Below are 25,795 nucleotides of genomic sequence, written 5' to 3'. Positions count from 1 at the left end.
TCCAATATATATTGCTTTGCATTATTTCATCAGAATACAGGAACAATTTAAGTGATTTTCCAAAGGCAGAGGTGTAATTTGTCTCGCCCCACCACAGTTGACAGAGGATTCTAAAGATGACTCAGCATCACCCTAAGTTCCTTGAAGTCAAAGTCTGTCTTTATATCATATAGTCCCAGTTGTCATACATTATAAAGTAGACCACCAGAGTAAGAGCAGATTGAGAACAGGGATGGAACAGAATGACTAATAAAATTTGAAAGGAAAGGTACACATTGAGAAATTTAACCAGAATTTTTAAAACCATGGAAGTTGTGGGGCTGGCCCCGTGGCCGAGTGGTTAAGTTTGCGCGCTCTGCTGCAGGCGGCCCAGTGTTTCGTTGGTTCGAATCCTGGGCGCGGACATGACACTGCTCATCAAACCACGCTGAGGCAGCGTCCCACATGCCACAACTAGAAGGACCCACAACGAAGAATATACAACTACGTACCGGGGGGCTTTGGGGAGAAAAAGGAAAAAATAAAATCTTAAAAAAAAAAAAAACCATGGAAGTTGTGATAGGGTCCTAATGAAACCATCTTTATCATTTTCCTAAATATGTTTTTCTGTTAAAGGTATAGTCAATTTTATTTTTACAGCTCTATAACAAGAATTCTCTGGAAGGCCAGTCACTCATGAACAATTCCCAAATAGTGAACCTTCAAAGAACAGCCAGAGAAGAGCCAAGGGTAACTGACCTGCAGAGGCAGCGGCCAGGCTGTCCTCTGGAGCCGGGTTTGGTGGCGCATCAATTGGGCAGAATAGATTGAAAACATGGCATCTATTAACATGGGTTGCTATCCAGATCACAGATCACTCTAGTAAAATATAAATAGGTCCTGCTTTCCACAAAATAGACAACTTCTCAAGCTGAACTATAAAACCACTCCTCCCAAAAGGCTATCTGCCCAGCACAACTACCCCAGAGTGTTGTTTACGGGGAACAAGTGAGTATTTTATTATATGAAGTTTAGGTAATTTAATATGCTTCCCAAGAAATAAGTCTGCAAAGGGGAAATTCCAAATAAGTAAAAAAAAAAAAAGTAATTTTACATACTTTACATGTAATCAAGTCTTAATTTTGAGCACTAAGAAAGAGGTATCCAATTTTTATTAATAAAAAATCAGTATCTCCTCACCCCTACTAAATAAATGTTAAATAAATACACAAAGAATGTGTCTGTTTGAAGGAACACCAAAGTACACCTTGCACAGGGCCCCATATTTCTGGCTCCAGGTTTGTTGCCATCTCACTTTCATAAATGTGCCAAGATCTAGGAATGTCCTTCTTCCTCTTGCCCTAAACAGAAATGAAGGCTTTGATCCCAGTTGATCCTAAAAACATATTTGGGCAAAAAGCAACAGTGTTGACCAATAGGCAAAGGAAAGACTTGTATTTGAGATGTTTTTCCTCAAATGGGAACTGGAATATTTAGGAATTCAGATATGAATCTGAGAGCCCAAAAGAGATAAACCTAGGAACAATGTAAGGAATTAATACTTACATGGCAGGTAGTGACTTAACGAGCTTACAACCCTACATTGAGAGAAATTCATGGCCACCAGCTGAAAGCCGGTAAATCAGAGCATGTCTCAGCTCTTTCTGATTGCCTTTAAGAAAGATTTCTGTGCCCCTTTCCTAGACGTGCCTAGGTCTTTCCATCAGACACAGAATACCCACTACATTAGGCAAATCTTATGTTCTAAAAATACATGGTTTAAGACACTAACAGGCAGTGGTTTTTATTGTCTTACATTAGCTTGATCTTTTGAGGAGCTCAGAAGAGAATTCTAGCAATTCAAAAGAACTCTTGTTTAGTAGAATGTTGCCTGAAGAGCGTTTATCTCTTAGAAATATTCATTATTGGCTAAACTGAGGCCTCTGTTTCTACTCAACTACTTGACATTTCATATGTCTCTCCATGTTTATCTCAAGAAGTTTTCTCTGACTAACTCATGCCCTGGAATCTTCTCTAAATTCCTAAAGAATTATCTGTGCCCTTCATTTATCATTTAATGCATACTACTCTACAAGATCCTTCCTTCCTTCTTTCTGTCCTTCCTTCCTTCCTTCTTTCCTTCTTCTTCTCCTTCTCCTAAAATTTATTGGCTGCTTACTCTGTGTCTGTGTGAGCACTGTTCCGGTCTCTTTTCAGTCTCTTTTCTAATTTCACCTTTGCAACAACTGTATTACCTGTTCCCTCCAAATTAGATTCTCTTCTTTTTGGTTACAGAGATTGTCTCACTCCTCTTTGGATGCTAGGTACCTAACAGTCTTGTTCTTCCAAAATAATAAGAATAAGTTGTACTCTGAGTACAACTCTAACTAAAATCTCTGTACACTAAAGTGTACACCTGTGGGGGTTTTTTGCTTATGTTTGACAAGCAGCTCACTCCAGTGTAATTGAAAAATTAATTTTGCCATTCTTATTCAGGTCAGTTATTATGTCCTAGGTCTGTAACTATCATTGTGCATGGTAGGTCCTAGAACAAACATAAAGGTTTTTATAGAAGAAAAGAAAGCGAAGAAAGGGAGGGAGGGAAGGAAGGAAGGAAGGAAGGAAGGAAGGAAGGAAGGAAGGGAGGGAAGGAAGGAAGGAATGAAGGAAGGAAGGAATGAAGGAAGGAAGGAAGGAAAGAAAGAAAGAGAAGGAGAAGGACTCATATGTTACCTCACACTTTTGAAAAACTGCAAAAAGTGTCTCCTCTTTCTATGCCTCCTCCCCTTCTCTATCCTTATAAATCGGCCAAAAGATGAACATTAATTTCTTGAAGAATGCTTTTCAATGTAATTGCGTAACAATGTTCATATTTTCAGAAAGAGGAGAGTGTGTGTGGTGAGGCGGTAGAGGAGAGCATCCCTTAAACAACACTAAAAGGCCATTTTCTCAAAATCACAATTTATTCCAAGAAACAGTTCCCTCTTTACAAACCATTTAAAAACTCTACTACTAAATCAGTTTGGATCTGTTCTAAACCCTGAATCCCAAAGCCTGGGGATTCAATTTTGGCTTCAGAAACTATCAGTGACCTCTACATGCTCATAATGAGAAGTGAAGGAGGTGGTTCAAACCCCAGGGCCGGCAGGAACAAGGCTGAAGTCTCTTTATGCTCACGGGGCTGGTGATCCCATTCCATAGGAATGTCGAAAACAGCAGCTTTCCCGGACAGAGACCCCAAACTATACTTTTAGGTGATGTAATCCAAGCCAAACTTCCTTACATGGCCAGGGACAGAGCCAAGGAAATTTCTGTCAGTTCCACAATTCTTCTTGAACTCTTTGGTCACCAGAAACTTGGAACTACAACAACAACAAAAATTATCTAGGAAAATTTGTAGAGTACTCACATGATAATAATAGCTGCCCTTTGAAGACATACCACATGCCAGGAATTAACCAACTTTACATTTTTCTAATTCTTATAACAACCATAAGAAATATTTTATGAACAAGGATATTGGGACTCAGAGAGGCTAAGCAACTTAATGAGCGGCAGAATCAGGATTAGAACCCAAGTCTATCTGTGTTTCTCAACAAGGAGCAGTTTTGCCTCAGGGAACACTTGACAATGTCTGGAGACATTTTTGGTTGCCATAGTAGGTAGAGGTTAGAGATGCTGCTAAACATCCTGCAATGCACAGGACAGCCCCCACCCACGCTGCCCACCCAAAGAATTATCCATCCCCAAACGTCAATAGTCCCAAGGCTGAGAACACCCTGTCTATCTGATTCTAAGGCTGTCTTTGTGCTTTGCAAAGCATCCCGCATCTGGAAACTCAGATGAGACTGTGAAGCTATGGCTAGGGGCAAAAGAGGACCGAAGGCTGACCATTGCCGTGAGGTGGAGAGCTCCATTCATTTGTAATGGAGAGATTGGGAGTGGACAGGGAACAGAATTCAAGCCAATAGATTTCCCATCATTTAAATTAACTGTCCCCTTTGTCAGCTGTTGAATACTGCTCGGCATGGTAGAAGACACGGAAGACCCTGCCAATGGATGTAGCCAAAACCAAGCATTCCAGTCCAGGGAGCCTTTCACTCTGGCTCCCTTCTGACCATCGTCTGCCTGCCTTGAGAGTGATAGAGTAACCAAGGCAGCCCGTTAGGCCAGCTTATCTCAGCATCCCATGGCTGGCTGCGAGTGAGCCCCGCCAATGTCTACTTCATCACAGGCCCAGTCTGCGGCTGTCAGCACCTGGAGCTGGGCCAGTGGGGGGCTGGGCAGGGCGGCTGGTACCAGACACCCAGGCCTGTTCTCTGTCCGCCCCCTATTAATAAATGGCTTTCCTGGCATTGCCAATGCATGGATCATGGACTCCCTGTCGGCAGGACAGCCATTTTTTTTTATGTCTGATTGGAGCATGAAAAACAGAAGCTTTCCTGGATTGTATTTAGTGGAAATGCTCTCTCACACATTTTCTCCATCAATAACCAGATGTAAATCAATCTACTTACCAACCTCTCTACTCCTCAGTGAAGACTTCCTCGTCCCCTTCCAGAATTGGGCTGAGCTGGAGGAATTGCACAGTGAATTCAACAAGAGCCTTCACGCTTTCCCAAGCATACCTTCCCCTCCACTCCCAGTGTAAGATGGAGCTTTGTCCAGGCCCCCTGTGCTCCCCCCACAGATCTCCATCCTTCCCCAGCAGAGCACTTACCTCTCTGCATCTAGTTGCTCCCCCCCCCCCCCGCCCCCCACTGGCCTGTGAGCTTGCTTGGGGCTCTTGCCCACAGTTGTACTCTCAACACTGAGCAGCGGGCCTGGTACTGATGGATAGATCTGATTATATTAGTTAAATGAATGAATGGGAGTGATAGCCATACAGACATCCTTTACAGCAGTTACCTTACTGCACTGTCACTTTTAGGTGTCTGGCTCCTCTACGGTTTTAACCAGAAAGCTCCTTGAAGGTGGGGGCCGTGTCTTTGCTCCTTTGAGTCCCAGTGCCTGCTCTATAAAGGAGCTGGAATGACTGAAGGAGTCGAAAGAAGAAATTGAAGCAATTAATGAATCTAGGTTTAACCTTGACTTCCAACATCAAAACAGGACACCAGAGGTTACATATGTGTTTGTCAAAACTCATAGAACTGTACACAAAACAGGGCGAATTTTACGGTATATAAATCAATTTCAAAAAATGAAAAAGAATATAAAAAATGTACAAGGGAAGATAAATCCCTGTTCTCTAATATGTAATTGTGACCATTATAAAGTTTAAAGGCAAGTTTTCTCCCTTAAAAATATCATACAAAAACAGATGTACGTTGTTACAGAAGCATCACTTCACTGTGCTACATAAAAGACAGTTTCTGAACTATCCTTGGAATGTCGATGTGTTCCTATTTCATATACGAGTTCTTGGTAAAAATGAGGCATTTCTAGTCCCTTAAGGCAACATTTCACTGCAGATATGTCTTCAGAGAGTAAATGTTCTTTCAGCAGAATGTCACTCTATTAGATTTTTTAAACGATGTGTGTTAAAATTCCTGAGTTTTAAAAATTGTGTTTTGCCTGAGGGATTTATTTACCTCCATCCCAACATATTACATCATAAAGCAGCATGCATGAACTGCCAGGAACAGCTTTCTAGGGACACAGAGACTTAACATGGTACTATATTAACAGAATATTTTCAAAATTAAACATATTTCATAATTTCCAAAAACTCCTCAATTTTAGAAGGATAAAAGTGAATAATAAACAGAGCAGAGAGGTGCTGTCTCTATTACAAAGCAATAGAATTGTCATTCTGTTGTCCTTCTTGCAGTCTTCTACAACTCTTCCAGCTTATGCCAAAATCACCCATCTCTAAATTCTCTTGACACTTTGTTTATATCTTTGGAGACTGGGATCATCAGCCTAAGGCAGATTCCATCCAGGCCACATGTAGAATGAATACAGTACGACTTGTGTGTGTGTTGTTCTGTTTGACTTGTGGTTTTTTAAAGTTTTGAATTTGTTGTTAACATTTCCAAAATTGGCAAATTCCCCGTACAAAACCAGTGTTCCAACTTCTCTTGAGAAATCAGAAAGATCTGGCAATGCTCAGTCCACCATCCTGTGTGACTGGAGCCACATGGTGGCTGCTTTTTGTAGAAGGACCCTGTGTCCTCTGGTTTGCCAGTGTCTCCACAATCACTTGTGTTACCCCTCTGGTCTTTGTGGACCTTGAATATGCCACTCCAGGCCTAAGGAATGGCCAGGTGTATGCAACATCGGTGCAAGCCCACTCGATGTGGGTAAGCAGGCAGAGGTGATTGCTGAGAGCCTCCTGACCAGTGTTGGCCTAAAGAACTTGGTTGTGAGTGTGGCCAAAGGCTCAAAGTTGGAGGGAAGGTCCCCAGGCTTAGAGAATCAGGCCATTTCTATGGAGGTCGCAGACAGCGGTTGGATGATCTGGCTGCAGAGGACAAGGATTCTCCAAGAGGGGGCAATGGCATTGTTGTAATCAACAATACCCTTGTATCATCTGGGACCCTCAGGTCATGATCTCTGACTGGCTATGCCATGGTGATTCCTTCTGCAAAGGGGCCAGAGCCACAAAGCAGGGATTCCATGGGAGTCTACAGTGTCTCAAGGGCCACAGGTTCTCATCAATGTCACCGCTGTCTTCCGAGGCAGGAGCAGGGACTCTGACTTTGGAAACCTTCACAGAGCCCTCATTTTGACAACCACTCATCTCCTATCTGGTACTGGCTTTCAAAGTATGTTTTTATTTCTTCAATAAGATAGTTACCTTCTGTAGGCATGTGACATTTCACTTGTTACCTTCTATTACAAACTATTTTGTGTTAGCTGAACAGCTCATGCTCCTTATTTGTTCCATATTGAACCAGCAGTCTATCTTCAGTGCCTAAGGAAGATCGTAAAGACAAAATGGCTGAGCAATAATGATGAGAACTACAGCTGGGGCCATATAATGCTCAGCTTGGCCCCTGCTTTGCTCTCCATAAGAGCCGGACCCCTTCAGTCTCTGCCAGGCTGGAGGTTCCACAAAGAGAAGAGACACTTTATGATGCATATCTAGAAGCATTCCAAAGCAACTATCAGGTAGTAATGAAATTGGTACTAGGTCTCACCTGATTACACCTGAGAACAGGTATTGCATGGCTGCAATATTGTCATCGGATTTTAACACTAAAAGACTTCAGAGGGCAAGTTTTCTCTCTGAAGATTGCATAGTTGCAAACAACTCCTACCCAACTATCAAAAGGGATGTGTACCTACAGTCATATAGGATTCTAACAGAAATGAGCTCAAAGAGCCATGAGAAGAAAGATTCTCTGTTGGTGTAAACACTGGTTTATCAGCCTTGCTGCTCATTAGCATACACTCTGCCTTCTAATTATGCCCTAATTTGTACTATGCAAACATCTAACAATTCCTCCACCAACAGCTTTTCTAATTAGCAAGAAAATCAGTGGCAGATGTGAAATTCGTGGGATGCTGAATGTAAAACGTTAATTAATTTATAAAACTTTGAAGCCTCTTGAAAAACCTTTTCTGAGAAAACTTCATACAATGTCCTCATTAACAGAGACCCTGAGATAGCTTTCTCTTTTATCGTGCTACACTTTGAATTTGATTCTTGTCATTTCTGGACTGAAGTTATTTTGGGAATTTATTAACTCAAATCACTGCTTAAGTGGACCTGGAATTGGTCCTTTGACCAAATATCTAACTGTCCTGTCTGACCCTGGTGATCTACAGGGATCTGCCCCGCCTTCCCCAGAGCAGTGTGACAAAAGCTATAGAGTTTGTGGGTTTGTCATAGGAAACGATGAGGGCCTGGATCTCTCCTTAGGGGCTTCATCTCATCTCACATTCCAAAAGCTCCCTAGATTCCTGGAGTTGCTCTGGGGAATTTATGCATACTCCTTTGTGCAGCAGAATTGCCCCCAAAGATGGCACAATGGAGGCACTCACTCCCCTCCCAGGTTTAATAGGCCTCGTGCTTCAGGGATCAGCTGGGGACCTGCTGGTCAATACTCAGGTCCACCTAAATGGAACAAAGGGCTACAAGTCCTAACAAGGGAGATAGTCACTTTCAGTACCCCCTACAACATAATTGTTAGAAATGAATTCCTATGTGTGGAACGCAGGGTAGTGGGGGCATTCTCCTTGTGGCACAGAAAGTTCTCTGAGACAAAAAGTTTGCAGCTCTGCCTGTGTTTTTCCCTGCAGCATCCCCTGCTGTCACTTCAGAGCACGCAAGCTGGCTTTGGCCTGACATTGGAATTCTTTTCCTAGCTTGATCTCAGCCTTTGCGTCCTTCCAACACTTCCACAGCTGAGGTTCAAGGAAGGGTCCTCATGGCAGGGGTGTAAGAATTCTCCCAAACCAAAGATCACTCTCTTCTCTTTTTCTGGACAACCCCTTTCATTGTAGTCACTTGCTTGAATGATATTTTCGCTTTTTTTTTTTTTTAAAGATTTTATTTTTTCCTTTAGTACATAGTTGTATATTTCTCGTTGTGGGTCCTTCTAGTTGTGGTATGTGGGACGCTGCCTCAGCGTGGTATGATGAGCAGTGCCATGTCCGCACCCAGGATTCGAACCAAGGAAACACTGGGCCGCCTGCAGCGGAGCGCGCGAACTTAACCACTCGGCCACGGGGCCAGCCCCATGATATTTTTGCTTTTTAAGACCTAAAAATGTTTCTTCAGAGCTGGATCAGAAATAATAAAAATATTGACACTGAATACGTTCCTCAGCATGTCCTAAACACTATTTAAAGCACTTCACATTGCTTATTTAAGCCTTTCAACAACTCTGTGAAGTGAGTGCTATTAGCATTGCCATTTTACAGATGGGAAAACTGAGACATTAAGAGGTTAAGTGGTCTGCCAAGGTCACAAAGTAAGTGGCAAAGCTGAGATTCAAATTTAGGTAATCTGACTGCGGAGTCCATGCTCTGGACTGGAAATGAGAAAAGTAACACTTCAGGGTTATATGTGAAAGCTTCCCTCCATCTAATTGCTGTCCCCAGACTCACTAGATATGTCCTCCCACTCTCCCCTCAAGGTGACATCTTTCCCTGTGCCTACACCTCCTTGGTTGGAAAGGGAGCCCTTGCATGCTGTACTCCCACCATCACCCCCAAATCCCCACTCACTGGAGAGGCTCATCCCTGAGAGCTGGCTGATGGCTACTGCCTGCCCCTAACTTATTGCCAGATGGGCTCTAGGCCTTGGACAAGTGGCTTCCTTCTAAAGCCCCTTGCTACAGATATAGAGGCAGATTCTTGCTGGTGACCCCCATTCCACTCCTTTCCTAAAAGTTTCTTCGTATCTTTCACGAAGATTCTTCCCTTTTAAAGCTTTCCTTGATGTAGGCTGTTGCCCTGGGTTCATGGGTGTACAGAGCACACAGCTACCCCCAGATTTTGAATCTCTGTGGGATAGCAGAGGACTTCTGCCCTCTGTGCAAGTGAAAGGGATTTCAAAGAGAAGGGGGATGGGTTTGTCAGCCTGAAGAGCATCACAATTTGCAGAAGTATTTGCTGGGACTTTGGCTGTCCTTTCCCATTGTTTTTCTGATCCTTGAAAGCCAGTCAAGCTGCTCTGATTTCATAACTACGCTTTTCTTAAGTTGCTTTTTAGCTTGTACACCCTAGTAGATTTTGCATGAAGGAGCAAAAAAAAAAGGAAAAAAACCTAACATCATGCAAGTGTTTAGAAAGGTACTCTTAGAGCAGTGGTTGCCAGCCTTGGCTGCACATTATCATCATCTGGGGAGCTTTCATGCCTCTCAATACCAGGCTACGCCCCAGATCAATTACATAAGAACCTCAAAGGGTAGAGCCTGGGTTTTGACATTTTTTAAAGCTCTCCAGGCAATTTGAATATGCAGCTAATTCTGAAAACCACTCTTTTTTTTTTAAAGGTAATCAGGCTTCATTCCTGCTAACCTGATTGCTTCAGAAATTACTCTACAATTAGCAAGCTTTCTCCCTTGATGCTGTGCTCAAACTTCCTTGGAGAGCGAAAAGCTCAGCTTGGATTAGAGTTGATAATATGTAACGTACACTGAGGGCTTCCTCTGCACAAGCATTTACTAGGTGCTTCATGAGGATGGTCTCATTTAAAGGTCCCAAGAACACTGTAGAAGTGGGGAGCGATCTCACCCCCACTTTACAGAGGAGGAGACGAAGGCTCAGAAAAGCCGAATAATTTGCACAAAGTCAAACAGCTGAAAAGTGGTAGAATCAGGATTTAACCCAAAGAGTCAGACTCTAGAATCTCTCTAAGACAAAAATTTTGAAATTCTTCTGGTGACCAAAATCTGGAGAATTTTTGTATGTTTTTCATATACTTTGTACTAACTAGGATCTGATTTGAAAACATAAGGAAACTGACTCCTAGTATGCACACCCTCATCCTTTCATAGCTAATGCCTCCTTTGCTGATGCCTTTGGCTTGTCGGAAAAGCTGGGCTCTGTAAGGACAAGAGTGTCTTCAAGGATCCCAGTTCCAGCACCTTCTGGCCAGAACCACAGCAGCGACTGCTCTCTCCGCCAGGCTCAGTGCAAGTGCTAACGGGGAGTGCCTTGTTCACATGTCACAACAACCTCTGGGTTGTGCAGCTCACACCCTCAATTTACAGATGAGGGAACAGGTGCAGAGAGTTTCAATAATGCGCTGGCTGTTTCACAGTGGGCGGCAGAGCTGGCATTCAAGCCCAGGCAGTCAACCGAGGGCACGTGCCATTCACTCGTGGTGTTACATGGCCACCCCAACTGAAGCCCCCATTCGAGTCTTCGAAGGGAAAGAGTGAGCATTTTTATCAACAGAGGCTTCAGCTTCTCAGGAAAACAGGGATGACCACAGCCTGTGCAGGAGTCCGGAGTTGGTAAGAATCGTCACCAGAGGGAGACAGAGCTTGAGACATCACAGGCTCTTCTGTTTCAGCAAGGAACTCAGCAAAGCGCAGAGCCTGAAGGAAAACAAGCACAGATGGAACCCTTTGTTTTGGCTTAATTGCTGCTGCTGCTGCTTCTCCTTTCTCTTCTTCCTCCCACTCTTTCTTTCCTCCTCTTCCCACTCATTTTCCTTGTTTGTTTCTAAGAGCTGCTTTACCAGAGTGTACAATCCAAGGAGAATATTATGAGGCCAATCTCCTCCCTCTGCCCAGAGCCTCAGCATCTGAAGCCTGCGGAAATACTGCTGTCTGAGTTAAAAGGCACCGACATGCAGAGTTTCCCCAGCTCCTGTGTCAGATCCCGGGGTCCTTGACAGAAACAAAAGCAACACCAGATAAATATTTTTATGAGGAAAGAAATTGAACATGACAAAAGAAAGTTTAATGTGGAATTAATCTGTAAGATTTTTTGCCACAAAATTTTAAGTTGTATTTTAAAATACCAAAATACTCTATGTAAATAACAGATATAAGAAATTATACTCATACTATCAGATATCTTTTTAAAAAGAACTGATTGTCTAATTTCTGGATATTAAACTTCTGTAACCCTTCTCATTAGAATATGTGCCACACAATGAAAAGGAAAAGTATTTTTAAAAATCAATAGAATTATGGGGCTGGCCCCGTGGCCGAGCGGTTAAGTTCGCGCGCTCCGCTGCAGGCCGCCCAGTGTTTCGTTGGTTCGAATCCTGGGCGCGGACATGACACTGCTCATCAAACCACGCTGAGGCAGCGTCCCACATGCCACAACTAGAAGGACCCACATCGAAGAATATACAACTATGTACGGGGGGGCTTTGGGGAGAAAAAGGAAAAAATAAAATCTTAAAAAAATCAATAGAATTAAAACGAAATTTGGCAAGCCAGTCTGGTGGCGTGCTCTGCTTTGGCAGCCCAGGGTTCACAAGTTCGGATCCTGGGCATGGACGTATACACCGCTCAACAAGCCATTCTGTGGCAGTGTCCCACGTGCAAAATAGAGGAAGATTAGCACAGATGTTAGCTCAGTGACAATCTTCCTCAAGCCAAAAGAGGAAGATTGGCAACAGATGTTAGCTGGACCAATCTTCCTCACAAAAAACAAAATAAAATACAATAAAATTTGTCTTGATTCACAAATGTGATTAAAGAAGATATTTCACCTATTGACACTGAGCTCCTAGAGAGGAGAGACTTGACTTTACTAATCTAGACATCTCCATTGCCTCTCAGAGTGTTAGCATGAGAAAGGTGCTAAGTATTATTTACGGAATTGATTAATGGATGACAGATTCGTGATTACCTAGTTTCCTCAGCACAGAACCCACACCTAAAGGGAAAGGCTGATCTCTCCCACCACCATCTTCTCAGGTAGCCCACCTAAGGAGACAGGTTTGGGAGAACAGGACTCCATCAACCAAATGCTACAATAAGAACCAAGGCAGTCACTGGTCTACTGGCTCTTCCCCTCACTATGTTCTGCCTACCCTCTTGTCCTAGTCAGGGATTATTTGGTTAAAAGTTACAAAAACTCACTCAATTTAGTCTAACGGGGAAGGAGGAGATTATAGTGGAAGGACCCAAGGGTCTTTCACAGAACTCCAAGGCAGGAAGCATCATCAGACTTCATGTAGGCCTGGAACTAAAAACAGCAAAGCAGCTAGGAAACAAAGCAACCTCAGTCTCCCTCCCGCTTCTCATCCTCTTGCCAAATGATCTGTCTTCTTCTCCCTGCACATATTCTTCTCTCTTTTCTATGGATCAGCTTTGCCTGTTTCACTGCGTATGTAGAAAAATGGCTGCCCCAAACAATCCAGTGTGTCCTCTGAACTCAAGGTCCTGACTGTTACTGTGTCCCAATTCTAGCTTCCTCTAACAGAGAAGCTGGCCCAGGTTGAGTCAAGTGTTAACCTTTGCCCTAAACTGCTGTGGCCAGAGGAGTGAGATCACTGCCCTTACTCCTCATTCAGCAGGCACCACCCCACCTTCCTAAGGACAGCCGCCATGTAAATGAGCCTCTCACTGGTAGCTGCTGCTGGTCAATGGACCTAAAGGTACCACAATTCACTGTGGTCTAGTTGATCCTGATGGAATCGAATTAAAACACTGAGGAAAAGGATTTCATATATGTGTCTCAAATTGAAGCTTCCGTATTTAAAATTATAAGGGTGGCTCAAAATTCTTTCCTGTAAACACATGGTTTGGTTGATGCTAGTTTTGCAGTGAGAAGCTCCAATTGCCTATGAACATGTTTGGCAACATCTTGAGGCATGCTTCAAGTTGCCTGTGACTATGTTTTGTGCATATTTCATTTCTGTACCACATAGAACACGGGATCACAAAATTGCAACTGCAGAATGAGTGCATTTCTTCTGAGGGGGAAAAAGTCTTGGGTGAGAAAGCAAGGCAGTTGTAAAGTTTGTGACGTTGAAGGCAAAGGTGTGGTTGAAGCCAAACAGAAAGGATCTTTGACAGAGGTTCAGCGAGATGACTTCAGGTCCAAGGTGATGGTAAATGCTTGGTTAACACTGAAGGGGTTCTACACTTCAAACCTCTTCTACATGGTTGTTCCACAAATGCCACTGTAAACCCCAAAGAACCAGAGCACACGGGAGTCCTAAAGCATTGTCACCCAATTCGATGAGCATAAACACATTTTATATATTTTATATAAAAATATTTATATTTCTAAGCATTTTAAAAATACTAACTTAATCCTCACAACAGCTTTATTAGATGGGTAGTATTATTAATCCCATTTAGCAGATGAGGAAACTGAGGCCCAGAGGTTAAGCAACATGCCCAAGATTATAAGCTAGTGAGTGGCTTAATAAATAATAGAATTAGAACATACTTTATCAATATCTTTTAAAGTTTCCCCTCCCCGCACAGGCCTCTTTAATATCATATTGCAAATTCTAAAGTCCTTTCCTGTTGTCCTATCTGATTCTCAATATTCCAGGACGTTATCCTTAGGCAACCTCTTCTCCTGTTTACAGATAAAGAGGTGGGATCCCAGGTGTTAAGTGACTTCCCAAGGCTCTGAGCAATCATAAGGGATGTAGTTAGGACTCCAAGTACGCCTTCTGATTCCTCCTGGTTCAATGTTTTGCTAATAATCCAGAAATGTAATATAGCCTTCTGGTTGTCAGCTTGCTAAAATGACAAGGCCCTCCTTACCCTGAAGACATCCTAGGGTCAATAAATGCTGGTCTTGCTACATAGAAAACACTTATTTGGTGTCTTGAGCTAATTCTTATTGAGGAGAGGGGGCTCCTTCTACCGGCAACTGAATTATTTTTCTGGCAGAGACATTGCTCCCCATTAAAACAATAACTCATTCTCTTTGGTGGTCAGAGATGCTGGCCGAGCTCTGATCCCCTTCCCTTTCACCACCACTGCCCACCAAGTGGACCCCCAAATCCCAAAGCAGTCTCATTCCACTGGTGACATCACTAACGAGCCCTAAGCTCTCAGGGTCTAGGGCAAGTGCTCAGGAAGGTGGCCGGATGAAAGTGGGGGGAGCTCTTTGGTGTGTTTCAGTCTGTTGTTGCTTTTGCTCGTTTGTTTGCTTGTTTTGCTCTCTTCTCCAGTTGGTATCAGGAGTTTCGTCTAGCCTCATGAAACCAGATAAGTTCTCCATTTTTCTTTTGCTCTGGAATCATTTTTAAAATACATGTTTGGTCAGATCTCTCCAATTAAACTACTCAGTCTCTGACTATGTGTTCAACTAGTTCAAAATTATTTGTTCACTCACATGTTTACTTCTTAATTTTAGTCTTGCATATCTTTTGGATATATTCTCCAAATCAAGAGCCTAGAGCTTATTATAAAAGCCTTCATAATGAAAATCCTTTTGCAGATTCATAGTTCAGGAGATAGAGACGAGCACATGCTAAGAGTGGAGAAAGGTACATATAAGACTGCTCTAGACAGGGCTCTAGACAGCAAGGAGTTTGCGCAAAATGTAATGGCTGTCTAACTGTAAGTTGGCAAAGAGGTTAGAGAAGGGCAATTTATAATCAGGAAAGGCATTGAGGTTTAGCTCTACTTGTCTCTCCCAGATGCTCTCTCTTAGGAATATGGAGCACGATATTGAGGTGAAAAGAAAAGCCACCTAATTCTGTTGAAGAGTTTCAGGTGAGATATTCCTTATTCAAACTTCCTCTGCCTTCCACTTGCTGCATGACCTTGGTCAACCGACAGTCTCACTGAGTTACAGGACACTCATTTGAAAAATTTTCAAGCACCAGTTACTAAGATACCTACAGAACAATGTCTCCATAGCCACAACTAGCATTTGCCCCTGTGTCCTTAGGGATGGCAAATGTATATTTTCTCACATGCCACCTTTTTGATGTAGCTACACTTAGCTGTATTGAAAAGGATTCTGGATCATACTCAGGCCAGGCCTAACAGAAATGAGCTCGATGATTGATAATGACTGTCTGTCATGAAGGAATCATTTATTTGCCATCTCTGTCCCAGATCAAGAAAATACTTCAGGCAGCTCTGTTTCCCATTTTGTAAAGTGATGGCTTCCTCCATCAGAGGTTGCATGAGAATCAGTAGATATGCTTTAAAACTTGCAGTGGAATGGTAGTGAGAAAGATCTAGGCATGGCCATGGCATTGTGCTTTGAGCCAAAGTTGGGAAAGTGCTCATGTTTCAATAACTCCATAGATATTTATAGGCCATCCTTTTTAAATGATCCCATAGTAAGTCTTTCCTCCTCAGTCAGGACATCCTGTTCATGACAATATTGCAAAAGTTCTTTAACAATGAAGACTTCTTGAACACACTAGGTTAATAGGATACATTAAATAAATGTTTACTTCTTGTTGAGTTTATTGGGCTCTGATTAATTTTTACCAAATCATGATACAAGATAAAAATGACTCTAGGTTATCTGACAAAGGGTTAATCTCCATAATATATAAAGAACTCACACAACTCAACAACAAAAAATCAAACAACCCAATCAAAAAAATGGTTAGGAGATGTGAACAGACATTTCTCCAAAGATATACAGATGGCCAATAGACACATGAAAAGATGCTCATCATCACTGATCATCAGGGAAATGCAAATCAAAACTACACTAAGATATCACCTTACACCCATTAGAATGGCAAAAATAACCAGAACAAAAAGTAATAAATGTTAGAGAGGTTGTAGAGAAAAAGGAATACTCATACATTGCTGGTGGGAATGCAAACTGGTGCAGCCACTGTGGAAAACAGTATGGAGATTTCTCAAAAAATTAAAAATAGGAATACCATATGACCCAGCCATCCCACCACGGGGTATCTATCCAAAGAACTTGAAATCGGCAATTCCAAAAGTCCCATGCAGCCCTATGTTCATTGCAGCATTATTTATAATAGCCAAGACATGGAAGCAACCTAAGTGCCCATCAACTGATAATTGGATAAAGAAGATATGGTATATATACCCAATGGACTACTACTCAGCCATAAAAAAGAATAAAATCATCCCATTCACAACAACATGGATGGACCTTGCGGGAATTATGTTAAGTGAAATAAGCCAGATAGAGAAGGACAATCTCTGTATGACTCCACTCATATGAGGAATTTAAACATGGAGACAAAGAGAACAGATTCGTGGCTACCAGGGGAAAGGGTGGGTAGCAGGTGGACAGAAAGGGTGAAGGGGTGCACCTACAACACGACTGACAAAATGTACAACTGAAATTTCACAAGATTGTAAACTATCATAAACTCAATAAAAATCAACTTTTAGGAAAAAAAAATGACTCTGGGTAACAGTTGACCCCTCAGTGATGGATAGATGGGAAGCCTCTCTCACTCTGCTCTATCCGCTCCCCCTGACATGGTAATGCTATGTTGGAAACCCTATCCCAGCACAGAAGGGGTAGAAAGAAGACGTGGATAAAGGAGGTGGGGTAGAAACAGCAGTCTAAGATTCAAGGTGATGGTAGCAGCTTTAGAATTGCCATCCAAGGGGAACCCCTTCAGTTCACACTGTGGATGGTGGTTCTTTGGGGAGAAGTGAAGGTTCAGTGTCACTACCCTTTGATGAAGGACTGTGATATTGAGGCTCCACGCAAGTTCTCCTTCAGCTTCTTTACGTTATCATTTATTTGTTCAATTGGCAGATTTTGATCATCTACTGTGTACCAGGAATTTAGCTAGTTGGGGATTAAAAAAATGAACTAGACTGCTCTCAGAGGATTCACAGTTTAGAAAGGAAGGACACATATAGAGCCGTAAATGCTCTGGGAAAGTGATGGAGGTCTCTTAAGGAACAAATCCTCAAAGCTGAGACTACCGACAGAGTGTGTGTCCGTATATCATAGACTAGACACTAAAACTAGAGATAAACAAATATTTAGTAGGAGCTTTGGTTTTCTATAGTTATTAGATCACTGGCTTTCCAAACAATTTTTATGACTCTGAAAGCAAGTTTTAAAGGCATTCTAGCTAGTATATCTGGTTTAATTCTCGGCTCATTTGCTTCCTGACTCCTCAGATAAGCATAAGCAATATTGCATTCACACTTAGCTAAGTAAATATAATTTGCAGAAATCCAGGTCTCTTTACGTGAGAAGTGCTCATGATTATGTCAGTGCTTCTTTTTGGTTTATTTGTATGTTTATTTGGGGCCCTTTCCCCTTCATAAACAGAACTATTTGCTTTGCTGCCATTGCAATGTTTCAGGGGATATTTTTTGTTTTGCTTCCAGCTGTTTATCAGCAGGCAGGTGCCTGCACAGAGTAAACCATCCCCTGTAGTCCCATATAACTGCTTAGCTCCGGAATCTTAAACAACATTTATAACTCCTTTGCACCCGGTGTAATTTTTCAGGCAAATGAAAGGGATGATTTCTCAGTCCTTATTTTGCTTTAGATCCATATTCTAGGCGCAGTTCATGGTTTATCATTCTGCTTATCTGACTTTTTATAAGGGCAAATGCCAATACCCGAACCGATAAAGTTTAAATTCACACTGAAGAAACCTTCTTCTTAGAGGAATTGGGAACTTTTTCTAGGCCTGTGAAGTGGGGATGGTAACACTGAGGAAATATCTGGTAGCGACAGCTGTGAACTCGACTGCAAGCTCCTACAGACAGGGCCCCGTGTGACCAGCCTGCACCCTGTGCACCTCACCCCACAAGTGGCATGTGATATAAATGCCAGTGTGTGGTGAACCAAACGTAATCTTCAATTTCTTTTTAATATATTTCAGAGTGGTGAATCAGAGTGGAAAGAATTTTAAAGCATTTGTTTTATTATTTCAGATTAAAATGCTTAGACTATTTACTTGCTTTTCAGTTTCTGTAGTAAGAAGAGCTAGGCTTTAGTATCCAAGTGTACATTTCTGGAGTCATCTTATAATGCAAACCTGGTGCTTTTAGTAAGCATTATATTCCTAAAGTATTTCTTTGAACCAGGATATTGAGGAAAAGCTAAAAGAAAAAATTCATCTATGAGCTATCTATTAGTTCTCTGTTACTGAATAACTTGGTAACTTAAGACAAGAAATCTTATCTCACAGCTTCTGTGGGTCAGGAATCCAGGCCCAGTTCATCTGGTTGCCTCTGGCGCAGGGTCTCTCACTAGCTAAAGTCAAGCTGTGGGCTGAGCCTTTAGCCATCTCAAGGCTTGAGTGGGGGAGGACTAGCTTCCAAGCTCACCTAGAGGGCCTCAGATCCTCACTGGCTGTTGGCGGAAGACATCAGTTCCTTACCACGTGGGCCTCTCCATAGGGCAGCTCACAACATGGCAGCTGGCTTCCTTCAGAGGGAAATATTTATACATACACACACATATATATGCCCACACACACGCACACAGAGGTTCAATTTAAATATCCTCCAAAACAAGATCCTGCCTCTGATAAGAGAAGATGATTCCTGTCGCTTCATCAGTCTGTTTTATGTCATCAAACACATTCTTGACAGACAGGTCAATGTTTTCGGGAAGACTTTCTGCTTTGGGATATTTCTCAAGTTTGGAAATAAAACATTTACTTCTGCATACTGAAGGAAACAGGCAATCGATAATTTTAGTTTAGTTCCTGGGAAAGGTAAATGCAGCCATCAAATCTGGGCTAATTTTCTCAAAGGCTCATCAGTGGGTTTTAAAATTAATAATTAAAAAATCTTCCTTCGGAATTAACCTTTACACTTAACGAAATAAGCTATTGTTGAGCCAAGCCTGATGGCCTGGTGGTTAAAGTTTGGCACTTACTGCTTCAGTGGCCCGGGTTCACTTCCCAGTCTGGGAATCAGGCCACTCGTCTGTCAGTTGTCATGCTGTGGCAGCAGCTCACATAAAAGAAACAGAAGGACTTAAACTAGAATATACAACTATGTGCTGGGGCTTTGGGGAGCAAAAAGAAAAAAGTGGAAGATTGGCAACAGACATTAGCTCAGGGCAAATCTTTCCCTGCAAAAATATAAAAATAAATAAATAAATAGAAATAAGCTATTGTTGAGAAGCACTTAATGTTAATAAAAATAATCATAATAGTACTGAATAGAGAAGGCAGAGAGAGTGCTGGAATGGAGTTTATTCAAATACCTTCTCTAAACCGGACATCCCAAGTTTCACTTCTCGTGAGTGTTAAAGTTCTCCAGAATCAAGGAGGCGTCAAATGATGGTCATGAAATGGAACAATTTTCAAGGTTGCTACTGGTTACAGATATCCACCTATGACCACGCCAGGTGCAAAGAAGGGTGAATGGGACAGAACTGAGGAAGAAGAAAACTGTGGTGGCCTTGTCTGGTTCTTTGGCCTGCACACCTTCAAGACTCGTTGACTGGTCCTTCCCATGGCCTCACAGGTCCCGCCACCCACGAGCTGGCTCTGAGCCATCTCTCTGACTCCTCTGCCTGTCCCCCTCACTCCGGTCGCGCTCACCTTCTCTGCTCCAAAGTTCATGTGCGTGCCTGCTTCCCAGCCTGGGTTTGCTGATCGCTCCACGTGGAACTCTTCCTGTGGGTATCCCCGGGGCTTGTCTCCTGTTCTTCACCCAGGCCTCCTCCCAAAGGCCATTTCCCCAGAGAAGACTTTCCTGTCAAAAAAAGAGAGAAGCTTTCCCTCTGACAAAAATAGCATCCCTGTCACTGTCCAGCCCTTAGTCTGCTTTATTTTTCTTCACAGCGCATTGCTCCAGATGCACCATGTCTTACAAGTTTAGCATCTGCCTTCCCCAGCTAGACTGTGGGCTTTCTGAGAACAGGAAGTTTGCTGTTTCATTCACTGCCAAAACCCCAGAAGATGGATCAGCACATGGCACATAGTGGGTACTCAGTCAACTTGTGTAGAATAAATGAGTGGATTGAACGCTTACTCTGTGCCAGACATAGCAACCAGCGGGTCCATACATTATCTTCTGTAACCCTCACAAGTACTGCCAGGAATGATCCTATCATCATTCTCCCTATTTTAGGGTTGAAGAACTCAAAGTTAATGAATTATCTGAGACTGCCTAGCGAGTAGGTGAGTAATGCGGGCGTGAGCCTAGCACTGTCTTAGTCTGTGCTCTTAACCAACTGACCTCTTTAAATGAAATGATTATACCCACACAGTCAGCCTTGAGTTAGTAACAGAAATCCTTGTCAAATTGTATACATCACTAGGACTGTGTCTGGTCCCTGCTGGTGAAAATGCCACCTAAATAAGATAGAAAACCACATCCAACTGGTATTGGCAGATTCTGCCAGGGCTGTAACTGGTTCCTTTCCTCCCTGGAGGCCCATCCCCTCTCTTTTTCAGGAAGAGAGTAATCAAGGAAAAGTTTTGGTGAATTTTCTTTAATTTGAAAATAAAGGGCAGGAAAGCAAATGCTCTTGGCAATTGCCAGAGGATTGAAGGAGGGGCTATTTAAAATAACAAGTTTGTTTCTGACGCCAGGAGAAGACTGATGAGTTCCAGCATTACCAAGGGCAGGGCAGGTGATTGGCACTGGGGGTGGAATGCCCGGCAATCAGATCCTCATTCAAAAGCCTGCCAATGCCTACTCCGCAGAAGGAGTTTAGGAGATTAGAGAGCCTGTGCCGGTCTTGGGAACAGAACGGCTTTTTGCTTTTTTTGTTCTAGCGACTCTTTGTTACTTGCTTTTCTGAGTGGGGGGCACGATGCCATGCACAGTACAGGCCATCTCTCCTTAAATCCTCAGTGAGAGCAGGGGTTTGAGGATTGATATGTTCATCATTTAGAAACACCAGCATTTGCTCAAAATATTAGAAAAGGAATGTGTAGTGGTCACTGAATGCCATCTATTTGGAGTTATAGGCCAAGAGACGCTGGGTTTCTTCCCTAGAGAATGTATTCTTAAACATTCGGCTACCTTGGCGTATTTAGAGCACAAAGCCTAGGATGGAGTCCAGCGAGGTGGTGTGTGCTCGGATTGGTTCTCCCACGTGACTTCAGCAGCACTGAGACCTAGGGACTCCCACCCTAAAGACAGCTCTTTCTATGCTCATGCACCTGTCACTCTGTCATTCACCAGCTCACCCAGGGCTATGCCTGGGTTACAGTCCTCACCGAGTGAGTTTTTCTCAGTTGAGGGAGATGGGGAAGAGCATGCTCGAATCTTAGCGGAGGGCTCCAGGAGAATCAGAGGAAACCCTAAGACTGGGTCCACCCCTCTGGGCAGGGTCCCAAGGTTTTCAAAGACAAAGGATGACATTTTAGTAATGAAAGACTTAAGGACACAAGGGTGCCCATCTGAAAAAAAAGAAAAAAATGAGGGCGGTGGGAAGTAATCAAGAGCTGCTGAGAGAAAGTCTAGCTAAAGATACCAGCATGCGTAAACTGCCAGAGCCCCCTTTCAGTTCTCCTAGAAGCCGGCAGACGGCGCTGTTGTCACGCACATGTGATCGCTCACGTCCAGCCTGTCCAAGTTTCGAGTCAGTCTTCCTAGAAAGGGATTTGATACAGGCAGGACAGTTTAGGTTAAGCTAAAAAGCAATAGACTCAGAATCAGGAGATTTACATTTCAACCCCAGCCCTGCCCCTTGGCAAGTCACTCTCTCTGAATCAGTTTGGGGTCTATCAAATGAGGGAGTGGATTGGACTAGCAAAAAATAACATTTTCCATTTACTGAGTACTTCCTGCATGCCAGACCCCACGCTACTCTTCCGTCAGCAGGGGTTCAAATCCTGCCTCTGCAACACATTTAGCATCTGTGTGATATGGGGCAAGTTACTTAATCTCTTTAAACCTCAGTTTCCCTATCTACAAGTTAGAGATAACAAATCCTCCTAGGCTTATTCTGAGGATTAAGTTAAGTAAATGTATATAAAGCCCTTAGCAAAGCATCTGGCACATACATGTCAATAAATGGCAGCTATCATCATTTCCTAATCTCATTGCATCTTCACAGCAGCCCTGCACGGTAGTTAGTACATTTTCTCTATTACATAAATGAGGAAATTGAGGCTCAGAGAGGTTCAGAGTATAGCTGTGGTGACCCAGCTCAAAAGGAGCATCACCTGGGTCTAAATCCAGCTGTGATCTTTCCACTATGCTATGCCAAGCGTTCTTAGATATTATACACTGTATTTTGACTGGTCCATCTTTTGCTCTATAATTTAGCATAATTTAGCAATAGAGATAACTCAGATGGGAAGTGGAGACAGACTGGCAGTCACAGGATTTTTGCAGCTCAGCAAGCTTCCCCTAGGATCAGAACAAGCTGGCAGTGAAAGGGGGAGTAGAGTCAGTCAGCTCTGAAACTTGCAGTTAGGTACCAGCTGCTGTAAACTTAGCTCTTAGCAGCTTTTTCTTGTTTCCGCTCACTTTCTTTCACCTTCAAAGTATATGTTGAAATTAACTCTCTAAGAGAGGATATGAGCCACTTTTTATCTAAAGATCTCTAACAGAGCAGTGTTAAATCAAGGGTTATTGAATAAAGTCTGACCAAATGCCATTCAGGAAGTTTCTGTTCCACTAACGTATTTGCCATTCTTGTTCTCATTCATCAAGGAGATGGAACCTCCTTTACGGGCAGGAGACTGCCCACTGCTCCACTGAGTCCTGCCTCAGTTCCCACTTTAGGAATGTTACAGCCACCATTGACGTCTGCCTCTGTGTTCCAATCTCTGTGCTCAGCACCCAATACATGTCATTTTCGATTCTCCCAACAACCCTGCAATGTTGTATTTTCATCCCCAGTTGAGGAAACAGAAGCCTGGAAGAGTGGTGAGCACCATAAGTAAGTGACTGAATTGGAGGTTTGAACTGAAGATTGTTGGACTCCAAAATCCACTGCCCTTCCACCCTTCAATTTCCCTTCCTGACTCACATGGCTGGTGATTGATGTTCCTGTTGGCTGGGACCTCAGCTGGGCTGTTGGCTGGAAGACTTGCACAGGGCCTCTCCTTGTAGTCTCTTCACCTGGTGCCAGTTTGGACTTCTTGAAAATATGGCAGTTGTGTTCTGAGAGTAAGCATCCCAAGAGAGCAAGGTAGAAGTGTGTGGAATTTTTATGAGATAGACTTAGAAGTCCTATAGCATCAATTCCATCATATGCTGTTTGTCATAGCCATCACGAAAGCCCACCCAGGTTGAAGGGAAGGAAGATAGACCCCCATCTCTCAGTGGTAGATATACAAAAGTCACATTGTAACAAGAGCACTTGGTATGCAAGATAAGGTTGGGACCATCTCTGGAAAATACGATCTACCACACGTCTGAAACTTCGCATGCTCAAAACCAAAACTGTTGTCTTTCGCGCCCTCCAAATCTGCCGTCTCTTTATCCTTTGCCTTAGTGAATAACACCATTTGTCCCTCAGTTATTTGAGCCAAAAACTTGGGAGTCAATCTAAAATCCCACCCCAGCCCATCACACAAGACCCTCACCCAAGCCCAGTTAATTTGTTATCCAATTCTTCCAGTTTTGCCTTTTAAATAAATCTGGACCTCATCTCCTCCTTTTATCCCCATAGCCTCAGTTCAGGCCATCAAATTAGGCCCCTATCTTTCTCCTCATTCCGGCTTCCCCCTCTTAAGCAACCCCCAACTTCAAACCCATTCCCTAAGCTGCTGTCAGAGTCATTTTCTAAAAGTCAAATCTGATCAAGTTACCCCTGTGCCAAAAACCCTTCACTGGTTCCCCAAATTCCTGAAGTTGCTGTGCCGAGCCATCTCCATCAGCTGCTTCTCCACCTCCACTCTCGGTTCATCACTCTGACAGACCTATCTCCACTTTCCAACTATCTCGAGCCATTTCCAGTTCCCCAAACTCACCAAGGACTCTTATACTGCTGCAGGGCCCTTCTGCATGGGGCTCCTCTGCTCTCTTTTGTCCACCTCCTCCTTGTCCTACAAGACTCAGCTAAGTAATTCCCTCCCCTAGGAAGCCTCCACAGTGTCTCTTCCCCAGGCTAAGTAGGTGGGCTTCTCTTTGTTTTTTGCTCACTTTTTCTTTATATTTGGTAAAACCATTAGCTTATTTTGATTTTAGCTACCTTCCAATTCTGATTGCTTTAAGGAAATTATGTTATATAGAGCAATAAAACTGGAAGGAACCTCAGCAATCATGTAATTTGAGTCTCTTAGCCACCTACTCCTCCTCCAAAGCAAGCATCTCAGAGTGTATACCCTTAGCACCCCAGTGCCTGCTATGTCATAAGTGTTTAGAATGCTGTTTAATTGAATAAATGTCCAAAGCTTTACAGCCAAATTTGGATGTTATAGTTTTGGAAACCATAACAATTGTCAACCTGGTGTGAGTAAACAATCTGAAGAAGGCGGGTTGAGAACTTTCCCTCAGACCTTTAGGAAGACATACCTCATTCTGCCAGGAATAAAGAAGAGAAACAGACTTTTTGACTTTTAAAAGATCTTCAGTTTTCTTTTACTGATTTCTCCAATGAAAACATCATTCATGAATGACTCAGGCATTGTTGAATCCGCTTAAATTTTTTCTTTCCAATTTTGCTTATTTTATGTCTTCTGCCTGAAATGGAAAAAATCACAGGATTCACGGTATCAAAGAAGCGTCTTCAAACATCCAGACCAAGTGAGATCTTATTTTCTCTTTTCTCAAGAGTATTTAATTCCTTCTTATAATGTTGCTGAAGGCAGTATTTTATATGATCCAAGAAAACCACAGCATATCTTGAAGGCAAATGTAGATGTTCTCATATTTTATGAACTAGCCATCCACATCCCTGATAAATAAAACTTTCATAAGCTTTTAAATTCCACATCTAATTCTTTAATCTGAAAGCTTTCTTAACAAAGGCAAGATGTTTTAATAGCAAAGTAAAGTTTTTGCTCCCCAGAATGAACAAGAGATTAAATGTCAAAAATAGAAGAAGGTAGTAACAAGGAAGCTGCTGTTTTCTTCCCTCTTATATATGAGAAAAAAGCAAAGATCGTCTCTATTGTGACCCCCAGAATTAATCAAATTTGCCTGCTGTCACTACAATGATGTATAGGGTTCTAAAAAGGAGAACCCCAGGAAACTGCTTAGATCACTTGCTGTGGTAGAATGAAGTAAGGGGGACATCTTTTCCTATGGTGAGTTCCAACTATGCTTTAAATATGTGTAGAAAAATATTTAATTCTTGTGAGAAGGGAAGGAAAGGCCCAGAAGGCCAATCATGGCTTTTAAAAAATTATAATAACTTAACCTTCTTTGTAATACAAAAATAATACTTACTGCAGAAATTTTAGAAAATATTAGTAACAACAAACAAAATAAAATCTCCCATAATCCCACCACTCAGAGATAATTATTGTTAATATTTTAGTGCACATCCTACTGGTTTCTCTCTCTCTCCATCCTCCTAATGTGTGTTTCTGTGTGTGTGTGTGTGTGTGTATGCATACGTGTGTATAAACATG

Source organism: Equus asinus, chromosome 9 (assembly GCF_041296235.1).
Source record: "Equus asinus isolate D_3611 breed Donkey chromosome 9, EquAss-T2T_v2, whole genome shotgun sequence".
In the NCBI taxonomy this organism is placed as follows: Eukaryota; Metazoa; Chordata; class Mammalia; order Perissodactyla; family Equidae; genus Equus; species Equus asinus.
This window is presented reverse-complemented; position numbering follows the sequence as displayed.